The sequence below is a fragment of the Dromiciops gliroides genome, chromosome X (genome assembly GCF_019393635.1).
Source record: "Dromiciops gliroides isolate mDroGli1 chromosome X, mDroGli1.pri, whole genome shotgun sequence".
NCBI lineage: Eukaryota > Metazoa > Chordata > Mammalia > Microbiotheria > Microbiotheriidae > Dromiciops > Dromiciops gliroides.
The window spans coordinates 29247950-29271415 of NC_057867.1; the positions used below are offsets into that span (position 1 = coordinate 29247950).

At 42.6% G+C, this 23466-nt stretch overlaps 1 long non-coding RNA gene across 7 annotated transcripts in view; it reads right to left on the reverse strand.

Moving 5' to 3' along the window:
- The window catches only part of LOC122733785, a 70181-nt gene extending 47065 nt beyond the window's left edge, over positions 1-23116 (reverse strand). For 4 of the 7 annotated variants that reach the window (XR_006353954.1, XR_006353956.1, XR_006353951.1 and 1 more), the window contains exons 1-9: positions 10245-20469; positions 8460-8595; positions 7566-7699; positions 6682-6814; positions 5544-5679; positions 4614-4753; positions 3613-3747; positions 1881-2017; positions 410-550 (exon numbers count right to left, since the gene is read on the reverse strand). This is a non-coding gene — a long non-coding RNA (uncharacterized LOC122733785). Of the gene's footprint in view, positions 1-409; positions 551-1880; positions 2018-3612; positions 3748-4613; positions 4754-5543; positions 5680-6681; positions 6815-7565; positions 7700-8459; positions 8596-10244; positions 20470-22949 lie in introns of those variants that run through there. The other 3 variants (XR_006353952.1, XR_006353953.1, XR_006353955.1) reach the window with 3 other exon arrangements.
- Positions 23117-23466: the final 350 nt, after the last annotated feature.

Sequence of the window (23466 nt, forward strand, 5' to 3'; positions counted from 1 at the left end):
GAGCACTGGCCCTGGAGTCAGGAGGACCTGAGTTCAAATCCAGTCTCAGACACTTAACACTTACTAGCTGTGTGACCCTGGGCAAGTCACTTAACCCCAAATGCCTCACTAAAACAAAAACAAACAAACAAAAAACCCCAAAAACATTTTGGGTTAGCCCAGACATCCTAGGTTCAATGGACCCTCCCAGCACGGTCACTCTTTGTTCTGAGGTCCCCACTCATTTCTGATACCCAAGGCTTTTTTCCCCCCATTTCTCTATATTATGTTCCATGGTACATGGGACTTAGCAAGACAATGAGATGAAAGCATAAATCATGTCCCTTTTAAATCCTATGGGCTAAACGCACCCAATTTTTGTTCATTAAATAGTCCCCTAGAGTAGCGGGATCAATAACAGCAGGCTTACCCAATCAAGGCGCTGCATGGAAATAGTTTAATACCCGTTTTGTTTCCAATTTCTGGAGCCTGAGAAGGCACTGCATTCCCGTTTCCTCTTTGGCTGAATTCATTTAATACCTGAGCTGGAATTCAAAGGATCACCACAGAGCTGGAAGAAATGAGAAGGAAACCAACGGTGTACATCATGACACCACGGTCTCACGGTTTTTCAATTTCCTTTTGTTTCCTAATGCTTTACCACACAGAGCACACTCAGAAACCTCTTCCCCAATATGATACGGTTGGTTCTACAGCCCCTCACAGTTCTGACGAGCTATGTCTTGAGGGCTTTCCCAGCACTGAAATTGTCCCGTGTTCTAAGGGCTCACCTAGCTCTGGAATCCCTGGTTCTAATTACCTTCCTATCACTGACACCCCTCCATGTCTACTTCCCAGCGTGCTATTTCTATGCTGAGATGCCTTGACAATCTGCGTTCACAGGCTCTACCTATCTCCCACCTTCTGTGTTATAGGGGCCCCTGAACGCCCACCTTGGATATTCCAGGTTCTAGGGCCCACCCAGCTCAGACATTCTAGATTCAAACATGCCTCCTGGCCCACAGATGCTTCCTTCTGTTCTAACATCTCTGTGTGCCCCCTGCAGGCACTGCCATTCAGAGGCAGGCAGCCCCCCAGTTCTCACATTCGCTACTCGAAGCTCTCTCTCATCTCCACCACTTTTTTTTTTTTTGGCAGGGCAGTGAGCGTTAAGTGACTTGCCCAGGGTCACACAGCTAGTACTAACTAGCCAAGTGTCTGAGGTCAGATTTGAACTCAGATCCTCCTGAATTCAGGGCCAGTGCTTTATCCACTGCACCACCTAGCTGCCTCCTCCACCATTCTCTTTTGAAAGGCACCTCCAGCCTAGACATCTAGAATCTTCCCTGGACTGACATTGTAGGGATTTTTTCTTTTCGTTTCTCAATATTTCTTTTAGTGCACTGCACACGTGTCTTAGTAATACAGTATTTACAAAGCAACACTGGTGGACCCTTTAAAACACATATTTATAAAACCTTCTCTTTAAAGATTGAAAACAACCTGCTCTGGCATCTGAAACCCTCCCTAACTCAGCCCCCACCTCAAGAAGATCTCCCAGGAACAGCTTGGAGGCCAGGGTCACTGCTTCAAAGAGGCCCTTTTGGAGTCCAAGCTTTAAGAAGGGTGTCTCTTTAAAGAGAAGGTTGCTTGGCATATACATGTCTTCATGTTGTCTCCCCCAAGAGATTTTAACCTTCTTGAGGGCAGGGATTGTCTTTTGCCTCTGTTTTTTATTCTCAGGGCATAACACAGTACCTAACACATAGTAGGCTCTTAATGAATGTTTACTGATTGATTCTCAATTCCTCATTCATCACTACTACTACTACTACTACTACTACTACTACTACTACTACTAATAATAATAATAATAATAATAATATCAATAACATTCTTACCAGAACAAGGCACTGCTTGGGATTTTTTGCCTGATTTGTCCTTATTTTAGAGCCACAGAAGGCACTTTATTTCCCTCTTAGCTCTTTAGTTGTATTGGAGTTATACCTGAGTTTTAATTCAAAGGTTCACCACTGAGCTGAAATGAATGATATGGAGATTAACGTTACATATCACAGCATTATTATACTTTCTAATGATTTGTCAATTTACTTGTACTTCCCAATACCCTAACCCACTAAGCACATTAAAAACAAGTTTTTCCCCAACATGATATTCTTTGTCGTAAAGCCCCTTCAAGGTGAGAAGATCTTTATTGTTCTAAGGGCTGTCTCATCTATGACATTCTTTTGTTGTAAGGCCACTGCTACTTCTGGTAGTCTCTGTTCTAAGGGCTCACCTAGCTCTGCTATTCCTTGTTCTAAGTACCCTCTTATCTCTAACATTCTCTTCTCTTTACAACTTGCAGGTCCATGATTGCTCTGTGCTAAGTTCCCTAACCTCTGATGATTTGTATTCTTGGACTTTGAGCATCTCCCACTTTCTGAATAATGTTGGGGGGAGAGGGTGAGTTTAGCCATTTCCGTCATGTCTGACTCTCTGTGACCCCCTTTGGGGTTTTCTTGGCCGAGAAACTAGAGAGGTTTGCCATTTCCTTCTCTAGCTCATTTTAGAGCTGAGGCAAACAGGGTGAAGGGAATTTTGCCTAGGGCGACACAGCTAGTATCTGAGGCTGGATCTGAACTCAAGTTTTCCTAATTCTAGGCCCAGAAACTCTATCCACTGTGCCACCTAACTGTCCCTTTAAGCACAAATGCATTGACTAGAAATAATAAGCACCCCCCCAAACCCTCACCTCTGATCTTTGAGGTTCTAGAGCCCCATCCAACCCAGCCTTCTGGTTTCTAAGACACCTTCCAGATCAGAAGAGCTTTGTTCTAAATGCTCTCCCAGAAAGGATATTCTGCCTTCTATGGCTACTGCCTATTCTACCATTCAGAGCCCAGAGCCCTCCCAGCATGCAAAATCTATTTGAAGCTCTCTCCCCCATTTAACATTTTGTGTTAGCCCAGACATCCTAGGTTCAGAGGACCCTCCCAGCATGGTCATTCTCTGTTCTGAAGTCTCACCCTTTCCTAATATCCAAGCTAGTCTTTTTTTTATGTCCCACTGCTCGTGGGACTTAATGATCTAAAAGAACCAATGATGCCTGTCACGGGGTAAATTGGTGGTAATGGTGGTAGGGTCCTTAGAGGTATCCCTCTTTAAAGAATTACACCCTCTCGCACACAAACCCAATTAGAATAAAACGATCTTTTATTTAGGCACTAGAAAAAGTGACCGAGAGCGAAGTCCTTGGACTAGGGGAGATGGTTCAGAGACATGGTTCTCTGAGATATCTATCTCCTTGAACAGGAGGAAGGCCATCACTTTTATAGAGGGTAGATGGGGTGATCACCTGAGCCTTTATTGGGGGTGGGTTGGGAGAAGTCAGGTGAGGGGCAGTTGTTCTGATTTCTGGAGCTATCTGTCCCCGTGGGGCCCATCAGGCAGAAGCCATGCCTAAAGGGTTTATCTCCCTTACTTCTCAAGGTGTGTCCTCTTTAGTTTAGCTGGCCAGTTTAAACTTTAATAGTCCCAACCCCATAACAATGTCCCTTTTAAATCCTATGGACTAACCACTTTCTTTCATTAGTCCCCAAAGTAGCAAAAGCAATAATACAGAAGTCTTACCAAGTCAAGGCACTGCATGGAAATAGTTTAATACCCGTTTTGTTTCCTATTTATGGAGCCAGAGAAGGCATTGCATTCCCGTTTCCTCTTTGGCTGTACTGGTTTAATACCTGAGATTTAAGGTTCACCACTGAGCTGAAATGAATTAAATGGAAATTACTGTTACATACCATGGCATAATTTCACTTCCTTATTGGTTATAAAGTTACTGCTACTTCCCAAAACCTTACCCCACGAGGCACATTAAGAAACAACAACAACTACCACAACCACAACCACAACCACAACAACACCTTTCCCCAATATGTTATCTGTGTTCTAGAGCCCCTCACAGGTCGGAAGATCTATGTTCTAAGGGCTAACGCATCTCTGACATTCTGTGATTTTAAGGCCAATCTTATTTCTGCCATTCTGTGTTCTAAGGGTTGCCCTAGCTCTAATGTCCCTTGTTCAAAGTATCTTTTTTTTTTCTTTTTTTTTCTTTCTTTCTTTTTTTTTTTTAGTGAGGCAATTGGGGTTAAGTGACTTGCCCAGGATCACACAGCTAGTAAGTGTTAAGTGTCTGAGGCCGGATTTGAACTCAGGTACTCCTGACTCCAGGGCTGGTGCTTTATCCACTGCGCCATCTAGCTGCCCCCGTTCAAAGTATCTTAAAAGTTCTGACATTCTCTTCTCTATGCAACAATCGGGACTGACATTCAGAGTGCTAAGATTGCCTGGGCTCTGACAGTTTGTGTTCTAATCTCCCACTTTCTTTGTTATAAAGATCAACTCAGTCTCTCCACCTCAGACATCTCCAGATCCTTGGGCCCCATCCAGCTCAGGCATTGTTTTGTTTTTGTTTTTTGTTGTTTTTAATGTTCACTTATTTATTTTTGACATTCATATTTTAAAATTTTGAGTTCCAAATTTTCACCCTCTCACCCCTCCACTGAGCAGGCAAGCAATAGGATATCAGTTAAACATGTAAAGGCATGCAAGATCAATGATGGCAGTCTTACCAAATGAAGGCACTGTATGGAAATAGTTTTAATACCCGTATGTTTCCAATTTATGGAGCCTGAGAAGGCACTGAATTTTCCTTTCCTGTTGGCTGTATTGGATTAATACCTGAGTTTTAATTCAAAGGATCACCACTGAGCTGAAAGAAATTATATAGAAGTTAATGTTGTATATCTTGGAAAAATCTCACTTTCTCATTGTTTTGAAATTCCCTGCTTCCTGACCCCTCAACCCAATGTGTATGTTCAAAAGAAACTCCTTCTCCAATATGATATTTTTTGGTATAGTGCCCTCTTATGTTTTAAGGGCTGCCCATCTCTGATGGGGCTCTGATGGGGCTCCCCATCTGCCATTCTGTGATTCTAAGACCACCCCTATATCTGAAATGCTTTTCTAAAGGCTCTCCCAGCTTACATTCTCCTCTCTATGCCTATTCTCAGGCCCGACCTTCTCTGGGCTGAGGTCCCCTAGACTCTGACAATTGTTCTCAGACCCTCATCACTGCCCACCTTCTGTGTTATAGGGTGTGCTGAACGCCCACCTCAGATATTCCTGGTTCTACAGCCTACCCAGCTCAGACATTCTGGATTCAAACACACCTCCCGGCCCATAGATGTTTCCTTCTGAAGGCTCTCCCAGCTCTGCTAGTCTGGCTTCTCTGTGTGCCCCCCTGCATACACTGCCACTCTGAGGTGGACTCACATTCACTACTTTCAAAAGCAGCTCCCAATCTATGATCTAGGACCCTGGCCTCCTTTGACATCCTAGGGATTTTCTCTTCTCCTTTCTTAAAATTTCTATTTTACTGCCTCCATTTCTTAGCAGCACAGTATTGCTTTTCAACCCTATATGAACTTAACACTTTTACTGTCCTCAACCAGGACTCCTTACTCCTCATCCACCAAGAGCCATTTCAATTGCAGACTTACCAGAACAAGGCACTGCTTGGGATTTTTCCCTGGTTTTCCTTATTTTAGAGCCATAGAAGGCACAGCATTCCCCCCTTTTCCTCTTTGGCTGTATTGGTTTAATACCTGAGTTTAAATTCAAAGGTTCACCACTGAGCTGAAATGAATGATATGAAAATTCACGTTACATATCATGGCCTGATTTTCACTTCTTTATTGTTTTATAAAGTTACTGGTGCTTCCCAATACCTTACCCCACTGAGCGCATCAAAAAACAGAATTGAAAATAAATAAATAAATAAAATAGAACTGAAGAATTTTCCCTGCTGTCATAGTGTGTGTGTGTGTGTGTGTGTGTGTGTGTGTGTGTGTCCTTTAGAACAGCCCCTCACAGGCCAGAAGATAGTCACAGTAGGTGCTTAATAAATGCTGGCTGATTGGGAAGATTGGTGTTCTAAGGGCCTTATCTATGACATTCTGTCATTTCAAGGCCACTCTTACTTCACCATACCATGTTCTACGGGCTTCCCTAGAGCTTGTTCTCTCCTATTTCTTGGTCAAAGGGCCCCTGATGTTGACATTCTCCTCTCTGTAAAATTCCCAAGTCTGACATTCTTGGTGTTAAGGTCCTCCGAGCTCTGCCGATTTGTATTCTCAAGCTCTGACCCCCTCCCACTTTCTGTGTTATAAGGTCCCCTGGACAGCCACCTCTGATATTCTGAGATTCTAGGGCCCCAGCCAGCCCAGCCTTCTGGATTCTAAGACACCTTCCAGATCAGAAGAGCTTTGTTCTAAATGCTCTCCCAGACAGGATATCCTGGCTTCTATGGCTACTGCCTATTCTACCATTCAGAGCCCAGAGCCCTCCCAGCATGCAAAATCCCTGTTCGAAGCTCTTTCCCCCATTTAACATTTTGTGTTAGCCCAGACATCCTAGGTTCAGAGAACCCTCCCAGCACGGTCATTCTTTGTTCTGAAGTCTCACCCTTTCCTAATGTCTAAGGTTCTTTTTCATTTATTAATTTTCATTGTATTCCACTGCAAAGACAATGATGTAAAAGAACCAATGCTGTCCCCTTTGCATCCCATGAACTAAACACTTGGTTTTTCTTTCCTTAAACATTCTCCATAAGGGGCAAAGCAATAATAGCAGTCTTACCAAGTCAAGGCACTGCATAGTTTACCGGTTTTATTCCAGTTTATGGAGCCTGAGAAGGCACTGCATTCCCCTTTTTCCTCTTTGGATATATTGGGTTAGTACCTGAGTTTTAATTCAAAGGATCACCACAGAGCTGAAAGGGATTCAAACAGAAATTCATGCTGTATATTGGGGTATAATTTCACTCTGTTTTAAAATTTACTGGTGCTTTCGAATTCCTTAACTCCCTGGACACAGAAGGGAAAGTACTGACCTCATAGAACACTGTTTATTCTAAGCGCCTCCCTAGCTGTGCAATCCTCTTTGCCAAGATTGCTCACAGACCCCCATATTCTGCGTGCTAAGATACCCCAGGCTCTTATTTTGTCTCCTTGAACTCTCAACAGCTGCCACTTGTCTGGGTTATAAGGGCCCCTGAACTTTGCCCACCTCAGACATTCCAGGTTCTAGAGCCCCACCTAGCTCAGACATTCTCAATCCCCACACGCCTCCTGGCTCAGAGATGCTGTGTTCTAAAGGCTCGGCCAGATCTTACTTTCTGGATTCTAGGACCATTCCAAGTTTCACCATTCAGCCCTCCAGCAGTCAAATTCCTTATTCTAAGCTGTGCCCCACCTCCAACCTTCTCCTTTGAAAAGCACCTTCTAGCCCGGATATCTAGTCCTATGGACATCTGACATGCAAGGGATTTTCCCCCCATTTTTCAATGTTTATTTTCGTGTATGTATGCGTGCATGTGTGTGTGTGTCTTAGCAATACTGTCATTTCAAAGACCGCATGCATATGATGTCTGTTTTCAAACCTATGAACTTAACACCTTAACTGTCCTCAACCAGGACTCCTCACTCCTCATCCACCAAGAGCCATTTCAATTGCAGACTTACCAGAACAAGGCACTGCTTGGGATTTTTCCTGGTTTTCCTTATTTTAGAGCCATGGAAGGCACTGCATTTCCCTCTTAGCTCTTTAGTTGTATTGGAGTTATACCTGAGTTTTAATTCAAAGGATCACCACTGAGCTGAAATGAACAAAATGGAAATTAATCTTGTCTATCATGGCATAATTTCGCTTTTTAAATGTTTTTCAATTTCTTGGTGTGACCTGAATACATTAAAAGCAATGGCTCATTCCTGGCTACGATATTCTTTCTTCTAAAGCTCTCCAAAGTCAGCCATTCTGCTAAATATTTTAAGGTCCCTCTTACTTCTGAGGGTTCACCTAGCTCTTGATCCCCTTTCTTCTCTGCGCCCTGCTACTTCTGATGTTCTCCTCTCTATGCCTATCCCCAGGCCCGACCTTCTCTGGGCTGAGGTCCCCTAGACTCTGACAATTGTTCTCAGACCCTCATCACTGCCCACCTTCTGTGTTATAGGGTGTGCTGAACGCCCACCTCAGATATTCCTGGTTCTACAGCCTACCCAGCTCAGACATTCTGGATTCAAACACACCTCCCGGCCCATAGATGTTTCCTTCTGAAGGCTCTCCCAGCTCTGCTAGTCTGGCTTCTCTGTGTGCCCCCCTGCATACACTGCCACTCTGAGGTGGACTCACATTCACTACTTTCAAAAGCAGCTCCCAATCTATGATCTAGGACCCTGGCCTCCTTTGACATCCTAGGGATTTTCTCTTCTCCTTTCTTAAAATTTCTATTTTACTGCCTCCATTTCTTAGCAGCACAGTATTGCTTTTCAACCCTATATGAACTTAACACTTTTACTGTCCTCAACCAGGACTCCTCACTCCTCATCCACCAAGAGCCATTTCAATTGCAGACTTACCAGAACAAGGCACTGCTTGGGATTTTTCCCTGGTTTTCCTTATTTTAGAGCCATAGAAGGCACAGCATTCCCCCCTTTTCCTCTTTGGCTGTATTGGTTTAATACCTGAGTTTAAATTCAAAGGTTCACCACTGAGCTGAAATGAATGATATGAAAATTCACGTTACATATCAAGGCCAGATTTCACTTCTTTATTGTTTTATAAAGTTACTGGTGCTTCCCAATACCTTACTCCACAGAGAACTTAAAAAAAACACTGAAGAACTTTCCCTGCTGTCATAGTGTGTGTGTCCTTTAGAACAACCCCTCACAGGCCAGAAGATCTATGTTCCAAGGCTGCCCCATGTCTGTAAATTTTCAGGCCATCCGTACTTCTGACCTGCCCTGTTCTATGCACTCTTCTAGCTCGGATATTCTCTTCTCTACATGTACACGTAGGCCCGACATTGTGTGCTAAGCTCACCAAGGCTCTGACAGACTGTGTGTTCTAAGATCCAGACCATCTCCTGCTTTCTGTGTTGGAAAGTATCCATACCCTACTTCTGACAATCCAGCTTCTAGGCCCAATTCAGCTTTGGGCATCCTGGATTCTCAAATGCCTCCCAGCTTCCAAATGTGAGCCAAAGCTTGATAGTCTGACTTCTCCATCCCCTTCTTGTCTGCTGTTCAGGGCCAGGACTTCCCTACCTGCTCAAAGTTCTCTCTCACCCCTAACATTCCAGAGCCTAGACTACCCAACGGACCTCCCAGCTCAGATGGTCTTATCATTTCAGGTCTTACCTCCTCACATATGCTAGGGACTTTGTCTTTTAATTTCTTAATATTTATTTTATTACACTGCATATTGTCAGTCAATGAATAAATATTTATCAAGTGCCCATGTACCAGGTAGTACTAAAGGGCTGGGGATAACAAAAGAGGCAGAAAATAGCTCCTGCCATCAAGGAGCTTACAATCTATCTGGGCTAGACAACAAGCAATCTGATATATACAACCAACCATCTACAGAATAAATGGGGCATAATTAAGTGAGGGAAGGCCCTGGAATTAAGAGAGGCTAGGAAATGCTTCCTGTGGAGAAAGGATTTTAATTGGGGCATGTCTTGTTCATACAACCACAAAGCCATTGTCACCAAATTGAAGACTGTGTGTTGGGGACCAAGGTGCAAAAAATACCAGAGTGGAGGAAGGAAGAGGGGAGATTATGAAGGGCTTTGGACACCAAACAGCATTTGGTGTGTGATTCTTGAACTAATAGGGACCCACTGGAGTTTATCGAGCAGGGGAGTGATATTGTTGTACCTGAACTTTACCAACAAAACACTTTTGGTGGCTGAATGGAAGATGGTTTGGAGTGGGGAGAGACTTGAGGCAGGCAGACCGCCCCCCAGCAGCTACTGCAGTAGTCCAGGCTTGAGGAGATGAGGGTCTGTACTGGGGGGGAGTAAAGTCAGAGGGCACATATTTGAGATATGGCAAAAGGGAAATTGATAGGTTTTGGCAATGAATTCTATATGGTGGGGGGACAAGAGAAGGAAAAGCTCAGGATGATTCCAAGGGTTTGATGCTGAGGGATTGGGAGGATGGTGGTATCTTCTACAATAACAGGGAAGGATAATCAGTTTGCTTTTGGACAATCAGTTTGCTTTAAGACGTCTACTGGACGTCCATATTTTAAAAGCATACATGGTGTCTCTCTTAAAATTGATGCATTTAACACTTCATTGTTTTCAACAAAGACTTGTCATTCATTACCAATAATAGTAAAATGAATAGCAGTCTTACCAGATCAAGGCACTGAATGGATTACTTTTTAGTCCGTTGTTTTTTTTTTTCTTTTATGGAGCCAAATAAGGCACTACATTTTCACCAATCCCTTTTGGCTGTTTATTCGATCCCTGAGTTTTAATACAGAGCTGCACCACCTCACTGAAATAGATTATATGAAAATTAATGTTGAATTTTTACCACAAACATACTTTGTAGTTATTGTTTTTTAAATGTATTTGTAGGTTCCAATGCATTGACCTACTGAGCACATTAAAAGGAAAAACATCCTTTCCTACTAGAGCCTTGGTTTTTAAAGCCCCTCACAAGTCCCCCTACTTTTGGACATGCTCTGTTCTACCTATTCTTTCAGCTCTGATGTCTTTATAAGCTTTGACCATCCCCCACTTTCTGTGGTATAGGGTGTCCTGAACACCCACCTGGGATATCCAGGTTTTAGGGCCCCACCCAGCTCAGACATTCTAGATTCAAATGCCCATCTCGATTCACAGATGCTTCATTCTGAAGGCTCTCCAAGTTCTACTATTCTGGTTTCTCTGTGTGCCCCGCTGTATATTCTGTCATTTAGAGACCCGGACAGTCCTCCAGTGCTCAGATTCTATATTCTAAGCTCTCACCCATGCTCAATATTTTCCTTCAAAAGGTGTCTCCAACGTAGACGTCTAGAATCTACTCTGCTTTGACATCCTAGGGATTTTTCCTTTTCATTTCTTAGTATTTACTTTAGTGCACTGTATATGTTGTATCTTAGCAATACAATATTTTAAAAGTACAACCGGTATCCCTTTTAAAATCCATGCACTTAACACCTAATTGTTTTCAACAAAGACATGTCATTTCTTATCAATAACAGTGATATCTTGCCAGATCAAGGCACTATATGGAATTACTTTTCTTGCCTGTTTTTCCCCTTTTTTGGAGCCAAATAATGTAACTAAAAGCATTTTCCCCATTCCCATTTGGCTGTGTTGGTTCAAGCCCTGAGTTTTAATATAGAATACCTCATTATGGTACAGAAAGTATATGGGAATTCATCTTGGATATCATACCATATACTTTTGTGGTTTTTAGATTTATGTGTACTTCCCAATGCCTTGACTCACTGAGTATATTAAAAAAACAAAGCAAAAACTTTCTCGGCTCTGGTATTGTCTGCCTTAATGCCATTCACAGCTCTGAGTATATGTTTTAAGAGCCCACAGAATGCCAACATCATCCTACCAATGCCTACTCCCTTATCATCTGTGTGCCACAGTCCCACCAGCTCAGTTCATCTCTCATTGTCTTCTAAAACCTCTCCCAGGTCCTATATTCTAGGTTCCTGGACCCCATAAAGCTCAGAAGTATTTTAGTCTAAGACAACTCAGGGCTCAGAAAAGCTTTGTTCTAAGTGATCTAGCAAGTCTGATATTTTGATTTGTTTTCAAGTTTCCCTTCTGAAATTCTGTATTTTAAATTACTTTCCAACTCCAGCATTTTCTGTTGAAAGGCACCTCTTGGCCCAGGCATTCTGTGTGCTAAGTAGACCCTAATAGCCTGATATTTTATGTTCCAATACCCTACCTTGCTCTGCTCTTCTGGAAAATTTTCTTTTATTAATTTAAATTTTATTCTATCACAACACATATGTATCTTAACAAAATAATGATTTAGAGGGCAGCTAGGTGGTGCTGCAGTGGATAAAGCACTGGCCCTGGATTCAGGAGGACCTGAGTTCAAATCCAGCCTCAGACACTTGACACTTACTTAACTGTGGCCCTGGGCAAGTCACTTAACCCCAACTGCCTCACCAAAAAAAAATTCTTGATTCTAAAACAGCTCCCAGCTCAGATAATTTTCTATTTGAAGCACCCTCTGAGGTCTGCTATTCTGGCTTCTTTTTCCACTCCCTGTTCTGACATTAGATGCCTAGATCAGACTTGCAGCTCTGAAAGTCTACATTTTAAGTTCTTTCCTCCTCCCAGCCCAGTCTCTTGGTTCTAAAGGAGGGAACAAACACTTATTAAATATCTACTATGTGCCAGTCACTCAGTTAAGAGCTTGACAAATATTTCATTTCATTCCATTTGAGCCTCACAACACATCTGTGTTGACACTGAAGAAACTGAGGCAGATACTGAGACTTGCCCAAGATTACACAGCTAGGAAGTGTCTGAGGCTGAATTTGAACTCAGGCCTTCCTGCTTCCATAGAGTTGCCTCAGTTCTAATAATATAGGGACTCTTCCCCATCTTGACGTTCTATTTTCTACATACCAATCTTGCTCTGATGTACCAGGGTATTTTTTCTATTGCTTATTTTTAAACTAAATGTTTCTTAGCAATAAAGTGATTTTTAAAAAGTGTCTTTTTAATGTTCTGTATACTTCACACCTTATTTTTTCAACCACTAAATACTGCTTCTTCATTAACTACAATAGTAAAATCATTAACAGTTTCCCCAAATCAGGACACTGCTTGGAAATTGCTTTTTGGTTTGTTTGAGGCAGAGAAGGCACCACATGCCTTCCTTTCCAGCAGTGTAGTTAAAGACCTAAGTTTTGATTCAGAGCATCGCCACTGCACAGATATAAATTCTGTAAAAAATAAATGTTGCTGACACTCCACAAATGTCTTTTATTATTTTTTCAAAGAATCTATCAAAACCCAGTTATTTTAAAAGATCCTTTGCCAACTATGCTGTTCTGTGTTTCCAGCTCTGCCCATTCAAGTCTGAATACCCTTCCCATCTCTGGCATTCCGTGCTTTGTAAGGTCACTCCTATTTGTGACCTTCTTCCTTCCCTAGCCCTGCCATCCCATGTTCTAAGCACCCTTCCAGCTGGGAAATAGAGTATAATAAACAAAACCCTGTCCCTTCCAATACCTTATCCAGAGTACATAAACAGAACTCCTACCTAGTTATGACACTGGCTCCTAATCTATGATTTAAGGGCCCTCCTAGCTCTGCCAATCTGTGGTTTTAAGGCTGCTTCCAGATCTGCTATCTCTGTTCAAAGTAGCCTACCAGCTCTGATATTCGCCTATTTAAAGCTATGTTGGTTTTTTAAAGCTGATGTTCTGTGTTCTAAGTCCGACTTGGCCCACTGGATCCCAGATTCCAGGTTCTCTGCCTCTTTTCAGCATCGATTTTTTGAGTTTTAAGGTATATCCCAACTCTGCTATTCCAGGTAGGGTTCCTTTCAGCTGGGTGAGACATTGTATTTTAAGAGTGCTGCCTGTTCTGATTTTGTGGCTTCTCTGTCCACTCTGGGTTCTGCCACTGGGTGTCTAGACTACCTTCAAGGTCTAAAATTTTGTATTCTGAGCCCCCTCTCACCTCCAATATTCGCCCTTCAGGACATTCATGTAAAAAACTCCTTCCCTTTGCTCTGACCTTCCAATGGCGGTTTTTTTCCCTTTTCTATTAAACTTTTGAAATTTTATTAAACCCCATATTTAGCAATCTAATGATATATAACACAACTGATGCTCCCCTTGAATCTTGTTTACATTTAATTCCCACCCCCCACCAAATATAAACAACTCATTAAGAAGATGTAGCTACTTTTCTTTTGGTAGTCAGTTAAGACAGTGTATGTTCCCCTTTCCTTTGTCACTATGGTTCAGAACCTGACTTTTAATTCAGAGCGTTAAAATGGTGCTAACAAAATTGTATTAAATGTTGTGCTATATTACATAGCTATTGTTTAAAGTAGTGAACTGGTCCCTCCCAATAACTTGGCCTATGAATTAAAATGCAAAAATATTCCATCCCAGACAGGAGTGTGTGCTGAGGGCCCTCCCAACTCCCATATTCTGTGATATAAAGGCTACATCTATCTGATAATCTGTATTCTAAGGACTCTCTTAGATCTCTTATTCTAAATGGGCCCCCAGTATTGAGACTCTCTTTCTCCAGGGTTATTTCCTTGGTTGACTATTCTGTGTTCAAAGGTTCCATGGCCTCTTACAGTTTGGATTCTCAAACTGACCATCTCCCACTTCCTGTTATAAGGTACCTCCAAACTGTATATTCTAGGTTTAAGGGTTCCATCAGTTCAGACATCCCTGTTTCTAAAACTCCTCAGATATTCTGTTGTTTCCTAAAGTCCTGTAAACTTTGACAATTTCTGAAAGCAGAGGGCAATGGCCTTTCCACTCTCTAAGGTTCCTCCCACCTTCTGACAATCCCTGTTCTAGAGGCAATTTCAGCTAAGTCATGCTGCATTATAAATGCCTCCTAGCTCATACATTCTATACGCTAAGTGCCCTCTAAGCTCTGCAATTCTGTACTCTAAAATCTCTCCCATATCCAATAGTCCTTGAAAAGACACCTCCCAGCCCTCACCTTCTCTGTTCTAAGGCCCCAGCAAGCTGGGATTTTTTTTTTCTGTTTACTCAGTTTTATTTTAGGACTTTGAATATGGTTTAGACATCCATTGCTCTGAAAGCATAAATCATGTACTTTAAAAAATCTTGTTTAATTAACACTGGTGTGCTTTAGCTAGCTAATACTGGAATGTGAAAGTCTAATGTTAAAAAAATTTTAGGGTAAGCATCTACATCTTGGAAATCGACAAAAGCTAAAAATTAGGGCTGGATTGTTTTATTGTCTAGACTTAAAGTGATGGGAAAATGTTACTAAAGCAGATTAAATGTAGAAGTGTGTCTTGTCAATTTACAAACTCAACCTTGCCCAACACTATTTCTCCAATAGATTTAGTCAGGTAATTACAAATACTATTCTCTCAGAGCAGTCTTACCTGATCAAGGACCTGCATGATACTACTTTTTTCCTGGTAGCCAGATAACCTTTTAATTCATAACATCAAAACTATTCTGATATAACTTATATTGAAATAAGTCTCACATATCATATTATAAATGTACTTTATTATTTTTTAAATTAATCTATCCCTCCCAATGCCTTGGTCCATGGAGCAAGTGTTAAACAAAAATCCTTCCCAGCTATATAGCACGTGTTCTAAGGCCCCTTCTAGTTTTGACAATTTGTGTTCTAAAATATTTCATGAAATTATTTTTTCTGTATTTGGGGGAAGGGGCATAGCAAAGAAGGCACTGTATTTTCCTCTTTGATTGTGTGGTTCAGGACCTGAGTTTGAATTTGGAATGTCATCATTTTGCTGATATAAATTATATTGAAATCAACATTTCATATCATTCCATCACGGCATTTAAAAAAAAACAACGATCTGATCATTCCATGGCCTGATGAAATTAGAACAAAACACAATGCCCTCTCACCTTCACTATCTATATCGTGTGTTAAAGACCCCACTTACCTCTGGATTTTTTTTTTTTTTTGGTGGGGCAATGAGGGTTAAGTGACTTGCCTAGGGTCACACAGCTAGTAAGTGTCAAGTGTCTGAGGCCGGATTTGAACTCAGGTCCTCCTGAATCCAGGGCTGGTGCTTTATCCACTGTGCCACCTAGCTGCCCTCCTTACCTCTGGATTTTAGCTCTGACCTCCCAGGGATTGTTCTTTACATCTCTCTGACACTGCATATGTTTCTTAGCAATACAGTGATTAAAAAGCACAAAGGTGGTGCTTTTGAATACTGCATCCTTAACACTTTACATTTTCAATAAATACAATCGATGGTCACCAACATGAATATCAACTTTATTCTTACCCAATCAAAGCAGTGCACAGAAATAATTTTTTAAAATTTTGTATCCAAATGATGCTCTGTATTTTTACCTCTCTTTATCTCTGGGAAGTTCAGGACCTGACTTTTAAAATTCTGAGCATCAATAGTGTTGATATAAATTACATTGAAATGAATGTTCCATCTTATACCATAAGTAGACTTTGTTAGTCTTCTTTTAATTAACCAGGCACTCCCAATATCTTGGCCCACTGAGCGAAAAACAAACAAACAAACAAAAAACCAAACAAAACAAACAACCCTCCATCCAAACTATGATATTCTGTGTTCTCAGGCCCCTCCTAACTCAGACTCTCCATTCTGAGGGCTCTCCCTGCCCTGACAGTCTCTGGTTTGAGCCCCACACTAACTCTGACCTCCATCACTTTGCTATGCTTTTGTGAAACTATGAGTTTCACATTCTAACATCCCAGCAGCTCCGACATTCTGGCTTCTCACTTGCTCATCATTTCCCACTGTATTCCCTCTTCTCAATATCCTTTCTACTCAAGTATTCTCAATTAGAAGAGGTCTCCAGGCTCAGCCCCTTTATGTTCTAAGTTTAGCTTCTCACAATTCTCACTCACAATTCTGACATTCTGTCCCCAACTCAACTTCTCTTCCAGCTCTTAACATTCACCCTTCAAAAGATACACACCCAGTACAGACATTCCATGCTCTAAGGACCTCTTTGGGCTAACAGTCTATGCTCCACCCAACTCTGATCTTCAAGGTTTTTTTTTTCTTTTCTTTAATGATTTAAAAACACATATGGTGTCCCTTTTGAATCTTGAATAACTACACTTTATTTCCTTTTATAAATTCAACCACTTTATTCCCAGTAACATTGGTTATCAGTAGGAGTCTTACCTGATCAGGGCCATACAGGGAATTACCTTTTTTTGGGGGGGAGGGGGGGAACGTGGGGGTAGCCAGATAAGGCACTGTATTATTACTGTTCTTCTTTGTGTCTGTGCTTCAGGACCTGACTTAGTTCAGAGCTGCCATAAATTATGCTGAAATCCATGTTGTATCTCCTAGCATAAATCTGCTTTGTTATCCTTTTTTTCCTAGATTAAACAATCATTCCCAATAATTTAGCCCACTGTGAAAATACAAACCACTGCACCTCACCTTCTGACATTGTGTGTTGTATGCCCCCGGCCAGCTCTAAGATTCTCCTCTCTAGGGCTGTTTCCAGGCCTGACATTTTTATGTCCTAAAGCCTCATGGGCTTTGCCAGTTTGGGGGTCTCATATTCTGACCATCTCCTACTTCCTGTTTTAGAAGATGCCTCCAAACTGGGGCATTCCAATGTTTCTAAGGCTCCATCTCCCTCAGGCCTTCTGGAAGCTAAGATGCCTCCCAGATTGTATTTTCCCGTTCTAAGTCTCCTCACAGGTTTCTGTGTCAACTTTCAGTTCTGACATTCAACGTGCAGCCTAACCTCTCATCTGGGAGATTCTGTTGGCTAAAGCTATCTTCCACCTCCAACATTCTACTTTAAAAGATGAACCCTACCCCCAGCCCTGTCCTGCCCCGCCTTACCCTGCCAACCTCATAGTATTTTGGACTATGGCCCAAAGGCTCTGACCTTCTGAGACTTTTTTCTTTTATGTCACTGCATAGGTTTACAATAATTTTAAAGTACAAATGATGTCCTTTTAAGACTTGGGTGCTTAACACTTTATATTTTTCAATAAAACCAATTCATGTCCTGGGTCACACAGCAAACAAGTGTCTGGGGTCAAATTTGAACTCAAATCTTCCTGATTCCAGGCCAAACACATTATGCACTGCATCATATAACATTAAAATCCACAGCAATCTTACCTGATCCGTGCTTAGAATTTTTTTTGAGTATCCATATAAGGCATTATATGTTCACCTTTCCATTTTGGCAGTGAAGTTCAGAACCTGACTTTTAATTCAGAGCATCAAAATTGTGCAGAAATAAATATTGTCTCTTATACCATAAATATACATAATTATTATCTCTTAAACATTTTTTCTGTCCATTCCAATACATTGGCCCTCTGGACACATGAAAAAAACCAACCAACCCTTTTCCCAGTCTTCCCAACTCCTCTCACCTCTGAAATTCACTATTCTAAGTTCCATCCAACTTTCCATATTCTAAAGAACCTCAGAGCCCGGTTCCTTCTCTGATATTTTAGGGTTCTTTTTTCCTTTTAATATATTTATTTCCTTTTATTTATTACATTTCATATGCTTAGCAATACAGTGATTTAAAAGCACAAATGGTGTCCTTTTTAAGTCGTGTATATTTAACACTGGATATTTTTCAAGAAATACAACCAAATCATGTCCTGGGTCACACAGCAAGTAAGTGTCTGAGGCCAAATTTGAACTCAGGTCTTCCTAATTCCAGGTCTAGCATTCTATGCATTGCATCACACAATATTAATATCCATAGCAATCTTACCTGATCCATGCTTAGACATTTTTTTTTGGAGGGGTATCCAAATAAAACACTGTATAGTCACCTTTCCACTTTGGCGATGTAGTTCAGGACCTGACTTTTAATTCAGAGCATCAAAATTGTGCAGAAAGAAATTATAGAGAAATACACATTGCATCTCATAGCATATACACTATTAGTTTTTTTTTAAGTTACACGTTCTACCCTATACCTTTGTCCACTGTCTTCCCTAATACATTAACCTACTGAGCACATTAATAAGCATCTTGCTAGCTAGAAGACCCTCCCCACTCTGACATTCTGTGATTCTTAGTAGGTCACTTCTACCTCTCAAGTGTGCTATTCTAAACTATGACCAACTTATGGTATACTCTCTTGAAAGGCATCTCTCCAAGTCTCTCCAATTCCGACATTTTATGTTCTAAAGACTCTCCTAGCCCTGTCATCTTAATCCCCTCCCCATTCCTATGATATTCTAGGGTTCTTTGTTACTTTCAATTTACATATTCTTTTTTATTTTATTAAATTACATCTATCTTAGCATATAGTGGTTTAAAATCCTATGTACTTATACTCTTACTTTTTAAAGAAAATGATTCTCCATTCATCATCATTAGTAGAAATAGCAATAGCAGTCTTTCCTGGTGAAGTCACTGTATAGAATTCCTTTTCTATATGTTTTTTGGTTTGTTGGGGTGGGGTGGGGGGGTTGCCAGCATACCTCGCAGCTACAGGAGGAACGTGTAATGTTCCATGTTCTAAGACCCCTCCCAGGTCTGATATTTTGGCTTCTGTGTCCACTCCCAAATCTTAGATTCTGTATTTTCCAACCTCCACTATTTTACTCTGAAAGGCACCTTCTAGCCTAGATGTTCTATGTTCAAAAGCCCCACCCAACTCTAACCTGAGGTTTTTTTTTTCCTTTTCTTTTTTATAACACTGCAGATTCTTCTTAGCAATCTAGTACTCCTACCTCTGATATTCCTTGTTCTCAAGATCCTTTCAGATCAGGCATTCTAGATTCTACAATACCTCCCAGCTCAGACATTTTATGTTGTAAGGGTCCAGCTGGGTCTGATGTTCTGGCTTCTATGTTCACTCCCAATCCTGACATTTAAAACCCTGATTGCCTTCTCGGCTCTGAAATGCTGTATTCTAAGTTTTATTCAAGCTCTAACATTCATTGCTCAAAAAGTACCTTCCAGACCAGACACTCCATGTTCTAAAGACCTGCCAGAGGTCCCATCCCATTTTGATAAGCTAGGATGTTTGTACTTTTTATCTATTTATTTTTATTTTATGACACTGCATATTTTTAAATAAAATTTCTTTTAAACCTCATATACTTAACACTTTTTCCCCCCAATAAATACAAATTCATTATCAATTAAGTCTTACCTGATCAGAGCTGTGCAAATAATTACCTTTTTTTTTTTAGGTAGCAATATATGACATTGTATTTTCACCTTTCCTCTTTGGCTGTGTGGTTCTGGAACTGAGTTTTAATTCAGAGCATCACCCCTGTGCTGATACAAATTATATTGACATAACTGTTTCATATCAAAACATCTTTTATTATTATTTTTAAAAATTAACTCCCAATACCGTGTCCAACTCAGCACATAAACATCCCACCAATCCAGCTATGAGATTATGTGTTCTAAGGCCCCGCCCTGCTCTGACTTCCCAGGGTTCTCCCACCCCCCCTTTTTCAATTTCATATTCATTTTTATTTTATCATATTGCTCATGATGTATCAAAACATTACAATGATTCAAGATCACAAAGAGTTTCCCTTTTAAATCCTATTTAACACTTTGCTTTTTCAAAATTTTCCCCATTCATTACCAATTATAATAATGAATTAGTAATCTTACCGCATTAGTGCTGTCCATAGTTAAATTTTTGTTTGCTTTTATTGCCAAATATGGCATTGTATTTAAAGCATCACTTCTGTGCTGATATAAATACACTGAAATGAATGTTGTGTATCAAAGCATAAACATATTTTGTCATTAATCATTCAATTAACCCGTCCATCATAATGCTTTGGCCTAATGACCACATTTTTAAAAAGAAAGAAAAAGAGACAGAAACAACCCAACACCCTTTCCGAGGCATAAGGAGAGGCGCAACTTCTCTTCTCCCACCCACCCATCCATCCATCCATCCATCCATCCATCCATCCACAATCCAGGAAAACTTTACTTCAAGGAAGACAAGGCTGACTCTGGGCTCTGATTGGTCCATGTCTTGGCCTTGCCTTCCCTGGTACAGCCCCCCTTTGCCCACCCACTTTCACTTTAGCAACCAATATTGGATAGGCAGAGCACAAAGCTACCTCTGGAACCTGATTGGTTCTGGATGCTATGACGTAATTTCCCCCTCCCTCCTCCCCGCCTTCGCAACCAACATAGGCTTGGCCAAGGACTCAGCCCCTTCCATGATCTGATTGGCTCTGGATTCTCTGATGTAAACTTCCCCGCCCCCTTCTCCACCTTAGCAACCAATATTGGATGGGCAGAGCACAAAGCTGCCTCTGGAACCTGATTGGCCCTGGATGCTATGACGTATTTTCTTTCCCCTCCCTCCTTCCGCCTATCCAGCCAATACTGGATAGGCCGAAGACTCAGCCCCTCCCACGATCTGATTGGCCCAGGATTCTCTGACGTAAACTTCCCGCCCCCTTGTCCACCTTAGCAACCAATATTGGATAGGCAGAACACAAAGCATCCTCTGGAACCTGATTGGCCATGGATGCCATGACGTATTTTCTTTCCCCTCCCTCCTTCCACCTGCCCAGCCAATACTGGGTAGGCGGAAGGCTCAGCCCTCCCACAATGTGATTGGCCCGGGATTCTCTGACGTAACTCCCCGCCCCCTTTTTCACCTACATAGCAAGAGGAACAAAGATGCTTCTAGGACATGACAGACCCCGGATTCTATAAAGCATTTTCTTTCCCTCCCCCCTCCCTCCTCCCTCCTCCCTCCTCCCTCCTCCCTCCTCCCTCCTCCCTCCTCCCTCCTCCCTCCTCTTTCCTCCCTCCTCTTTCCTCCCTCCTCCCCCCTCCCTCCTCCCCTCCCCGCCCCCCTTTTTCCACATGCGCAATCAACATTAGATCTGCAATCTGACAGCCCCCAAATCCGATGACGCACTTTCTTTCCCCCACTGCGGCCAACACCGACTAGGTCTACAACAAAACTGACAGGCCCGGATTCTATGGCGCACTTTCTTTTCCTTGCTCCCCTTCCCCCTCCGCGGCCAACACCGACTTAGGTCTAAAACAAAACTGAGAGCTCCTGAAACCTATGACGCACTTTCTTTCCCCCTCTGAGGCCAACACAGACTAGGTCTAGAACAAAAGCAACAGGCCCCCAGATCCTATGGCGCATTTTTCTTTTCCCTCTGCGGCCAACAGCGAGCTAGGTCTAAGAAGAAAACTGACATGCCCCGGATTTTCTTTTTTTTCCGCACTTTCTTTTCCTTGCTCCTCTTTCCCCTCCGCGGCCATCACCAACTAGTTCTAAGACAAAACTGACAAGCCCTGAATCCTATGACGCACTTCCCTTCTCCCTCCGCGGCCAACAGCCGCTAGATTACTAAAACAAAACTGACAGCTCCCGGATCCTATGGCGCACTTTCCTTTCCTCAACTCCCTTTCCCCTTTCGCGGCCATCACCAGCTAGGAATAGGATGAAACTGACAGGTCCTGATTTTATGACGCACTTTCCTTTCCTCACTCCCTTTCCCCTTTCGCGGCCATCACCAGCTAGGAATAGGATGAAACTGACAGGTCCTGATTTTATGACGCACTTTCCTTTCCTCACTCCCTTTCCCCTTTCGCGGCCATCACCAGCTAGGAATAGGATGAAACTGACAGGTCCTGATTTTATGACGCACTTTCCTTTCCTCACTCCCTTTCCCCTTTCGCGGCCATCACCAGCTAGGAATAGGATGAAACTGACAGGTCCTGATTTTATGACGCACTTTCCTTTCCTCACTCCCTTTTCCCTTCCGCGGCCATCACCAGCTAGGAATAGGCTGAAACTGACAGGTCCTGATTTTATGACGCACTTTCCTTTCCTCACTCCCTTTCCCCTTTCGCGGCCATCACCAGCTAGGAATAGGCTGAAACTGACAGGTCCTGATTTTATGACGCACTTTCCTTTCCTCACTCCCTTTTCCCTTCCGCGGCCATCACCAGCTAGGAATAGGCTGAAACTGACAGGTCCTGATTTTATGACGCACTTTCCTTTCCTCGCTGCCCTTCCCCTTCCGCAGCCAACCCAACACCGGCTAGATTACTGGAACAAAACTGACAGCTCCCAGATCCTATGACGCACTTTCCTTTCCTCGCTGCCCTTCCCCTTCCGCGGCCAACGCTAGCTAGGAATAGGACCAAGTTGTCTCTGAGACCTGATTGGCTTCCAGCTTCCCTGGCGAAGCTTACTTTACCCACCCACCTCCCAATTTCGCGGCAATTAGGCCGTGGACAAAGCTGCCACTGGGATCTGATTGACGCAGATCAGTGGCGCAGGTTCCTTCCCCATCCACCTTCCACCTTACCAGCCAACATGGGATAGACCGAGGACAAAGCTTCCTCTGGTACCTGGTTGGCCCTGGATTCTCTGCCGCACTTCGTTCCTCCCCCCCCTTCCACCTTCAGGTTGGATGGGAGGAGGACAAAGATGCCTCTGGGTCCTCAGAGACGCACATCAGTGGAGCTGCATCCTTCCCCATCCACCTTCACCCAAACACTGACTAGGCAGAGGACAAAGCTGCGTCTGGGAACTGATTGGCGCAGTCAGTGCCGCAGTTGCCTACCCACCACCCACCCACGCACCACCTTAGCAACGAACGCGTACAAGGCTGCGTCTGAGACCTGATTGGCTGACTCAGTGCCGCAGTTGCCTACCCACCCACGCACCACCTTAGCAACAAGCATAGGATAGGCCGCGGACAAAGCTGCATCTGGGACCTGATTGGCGCAGTCAGTGCCGCAGGTTCCTCCCCCATCTACCTTAGCAACAAACATGGGATAGGCCGAGGACAACGCTGCGTCTGAGACCTGATTGGCTCAGTCAGTGCCGCAGTTTCCTACCCACCCACCTTCCACCTTAGCAACA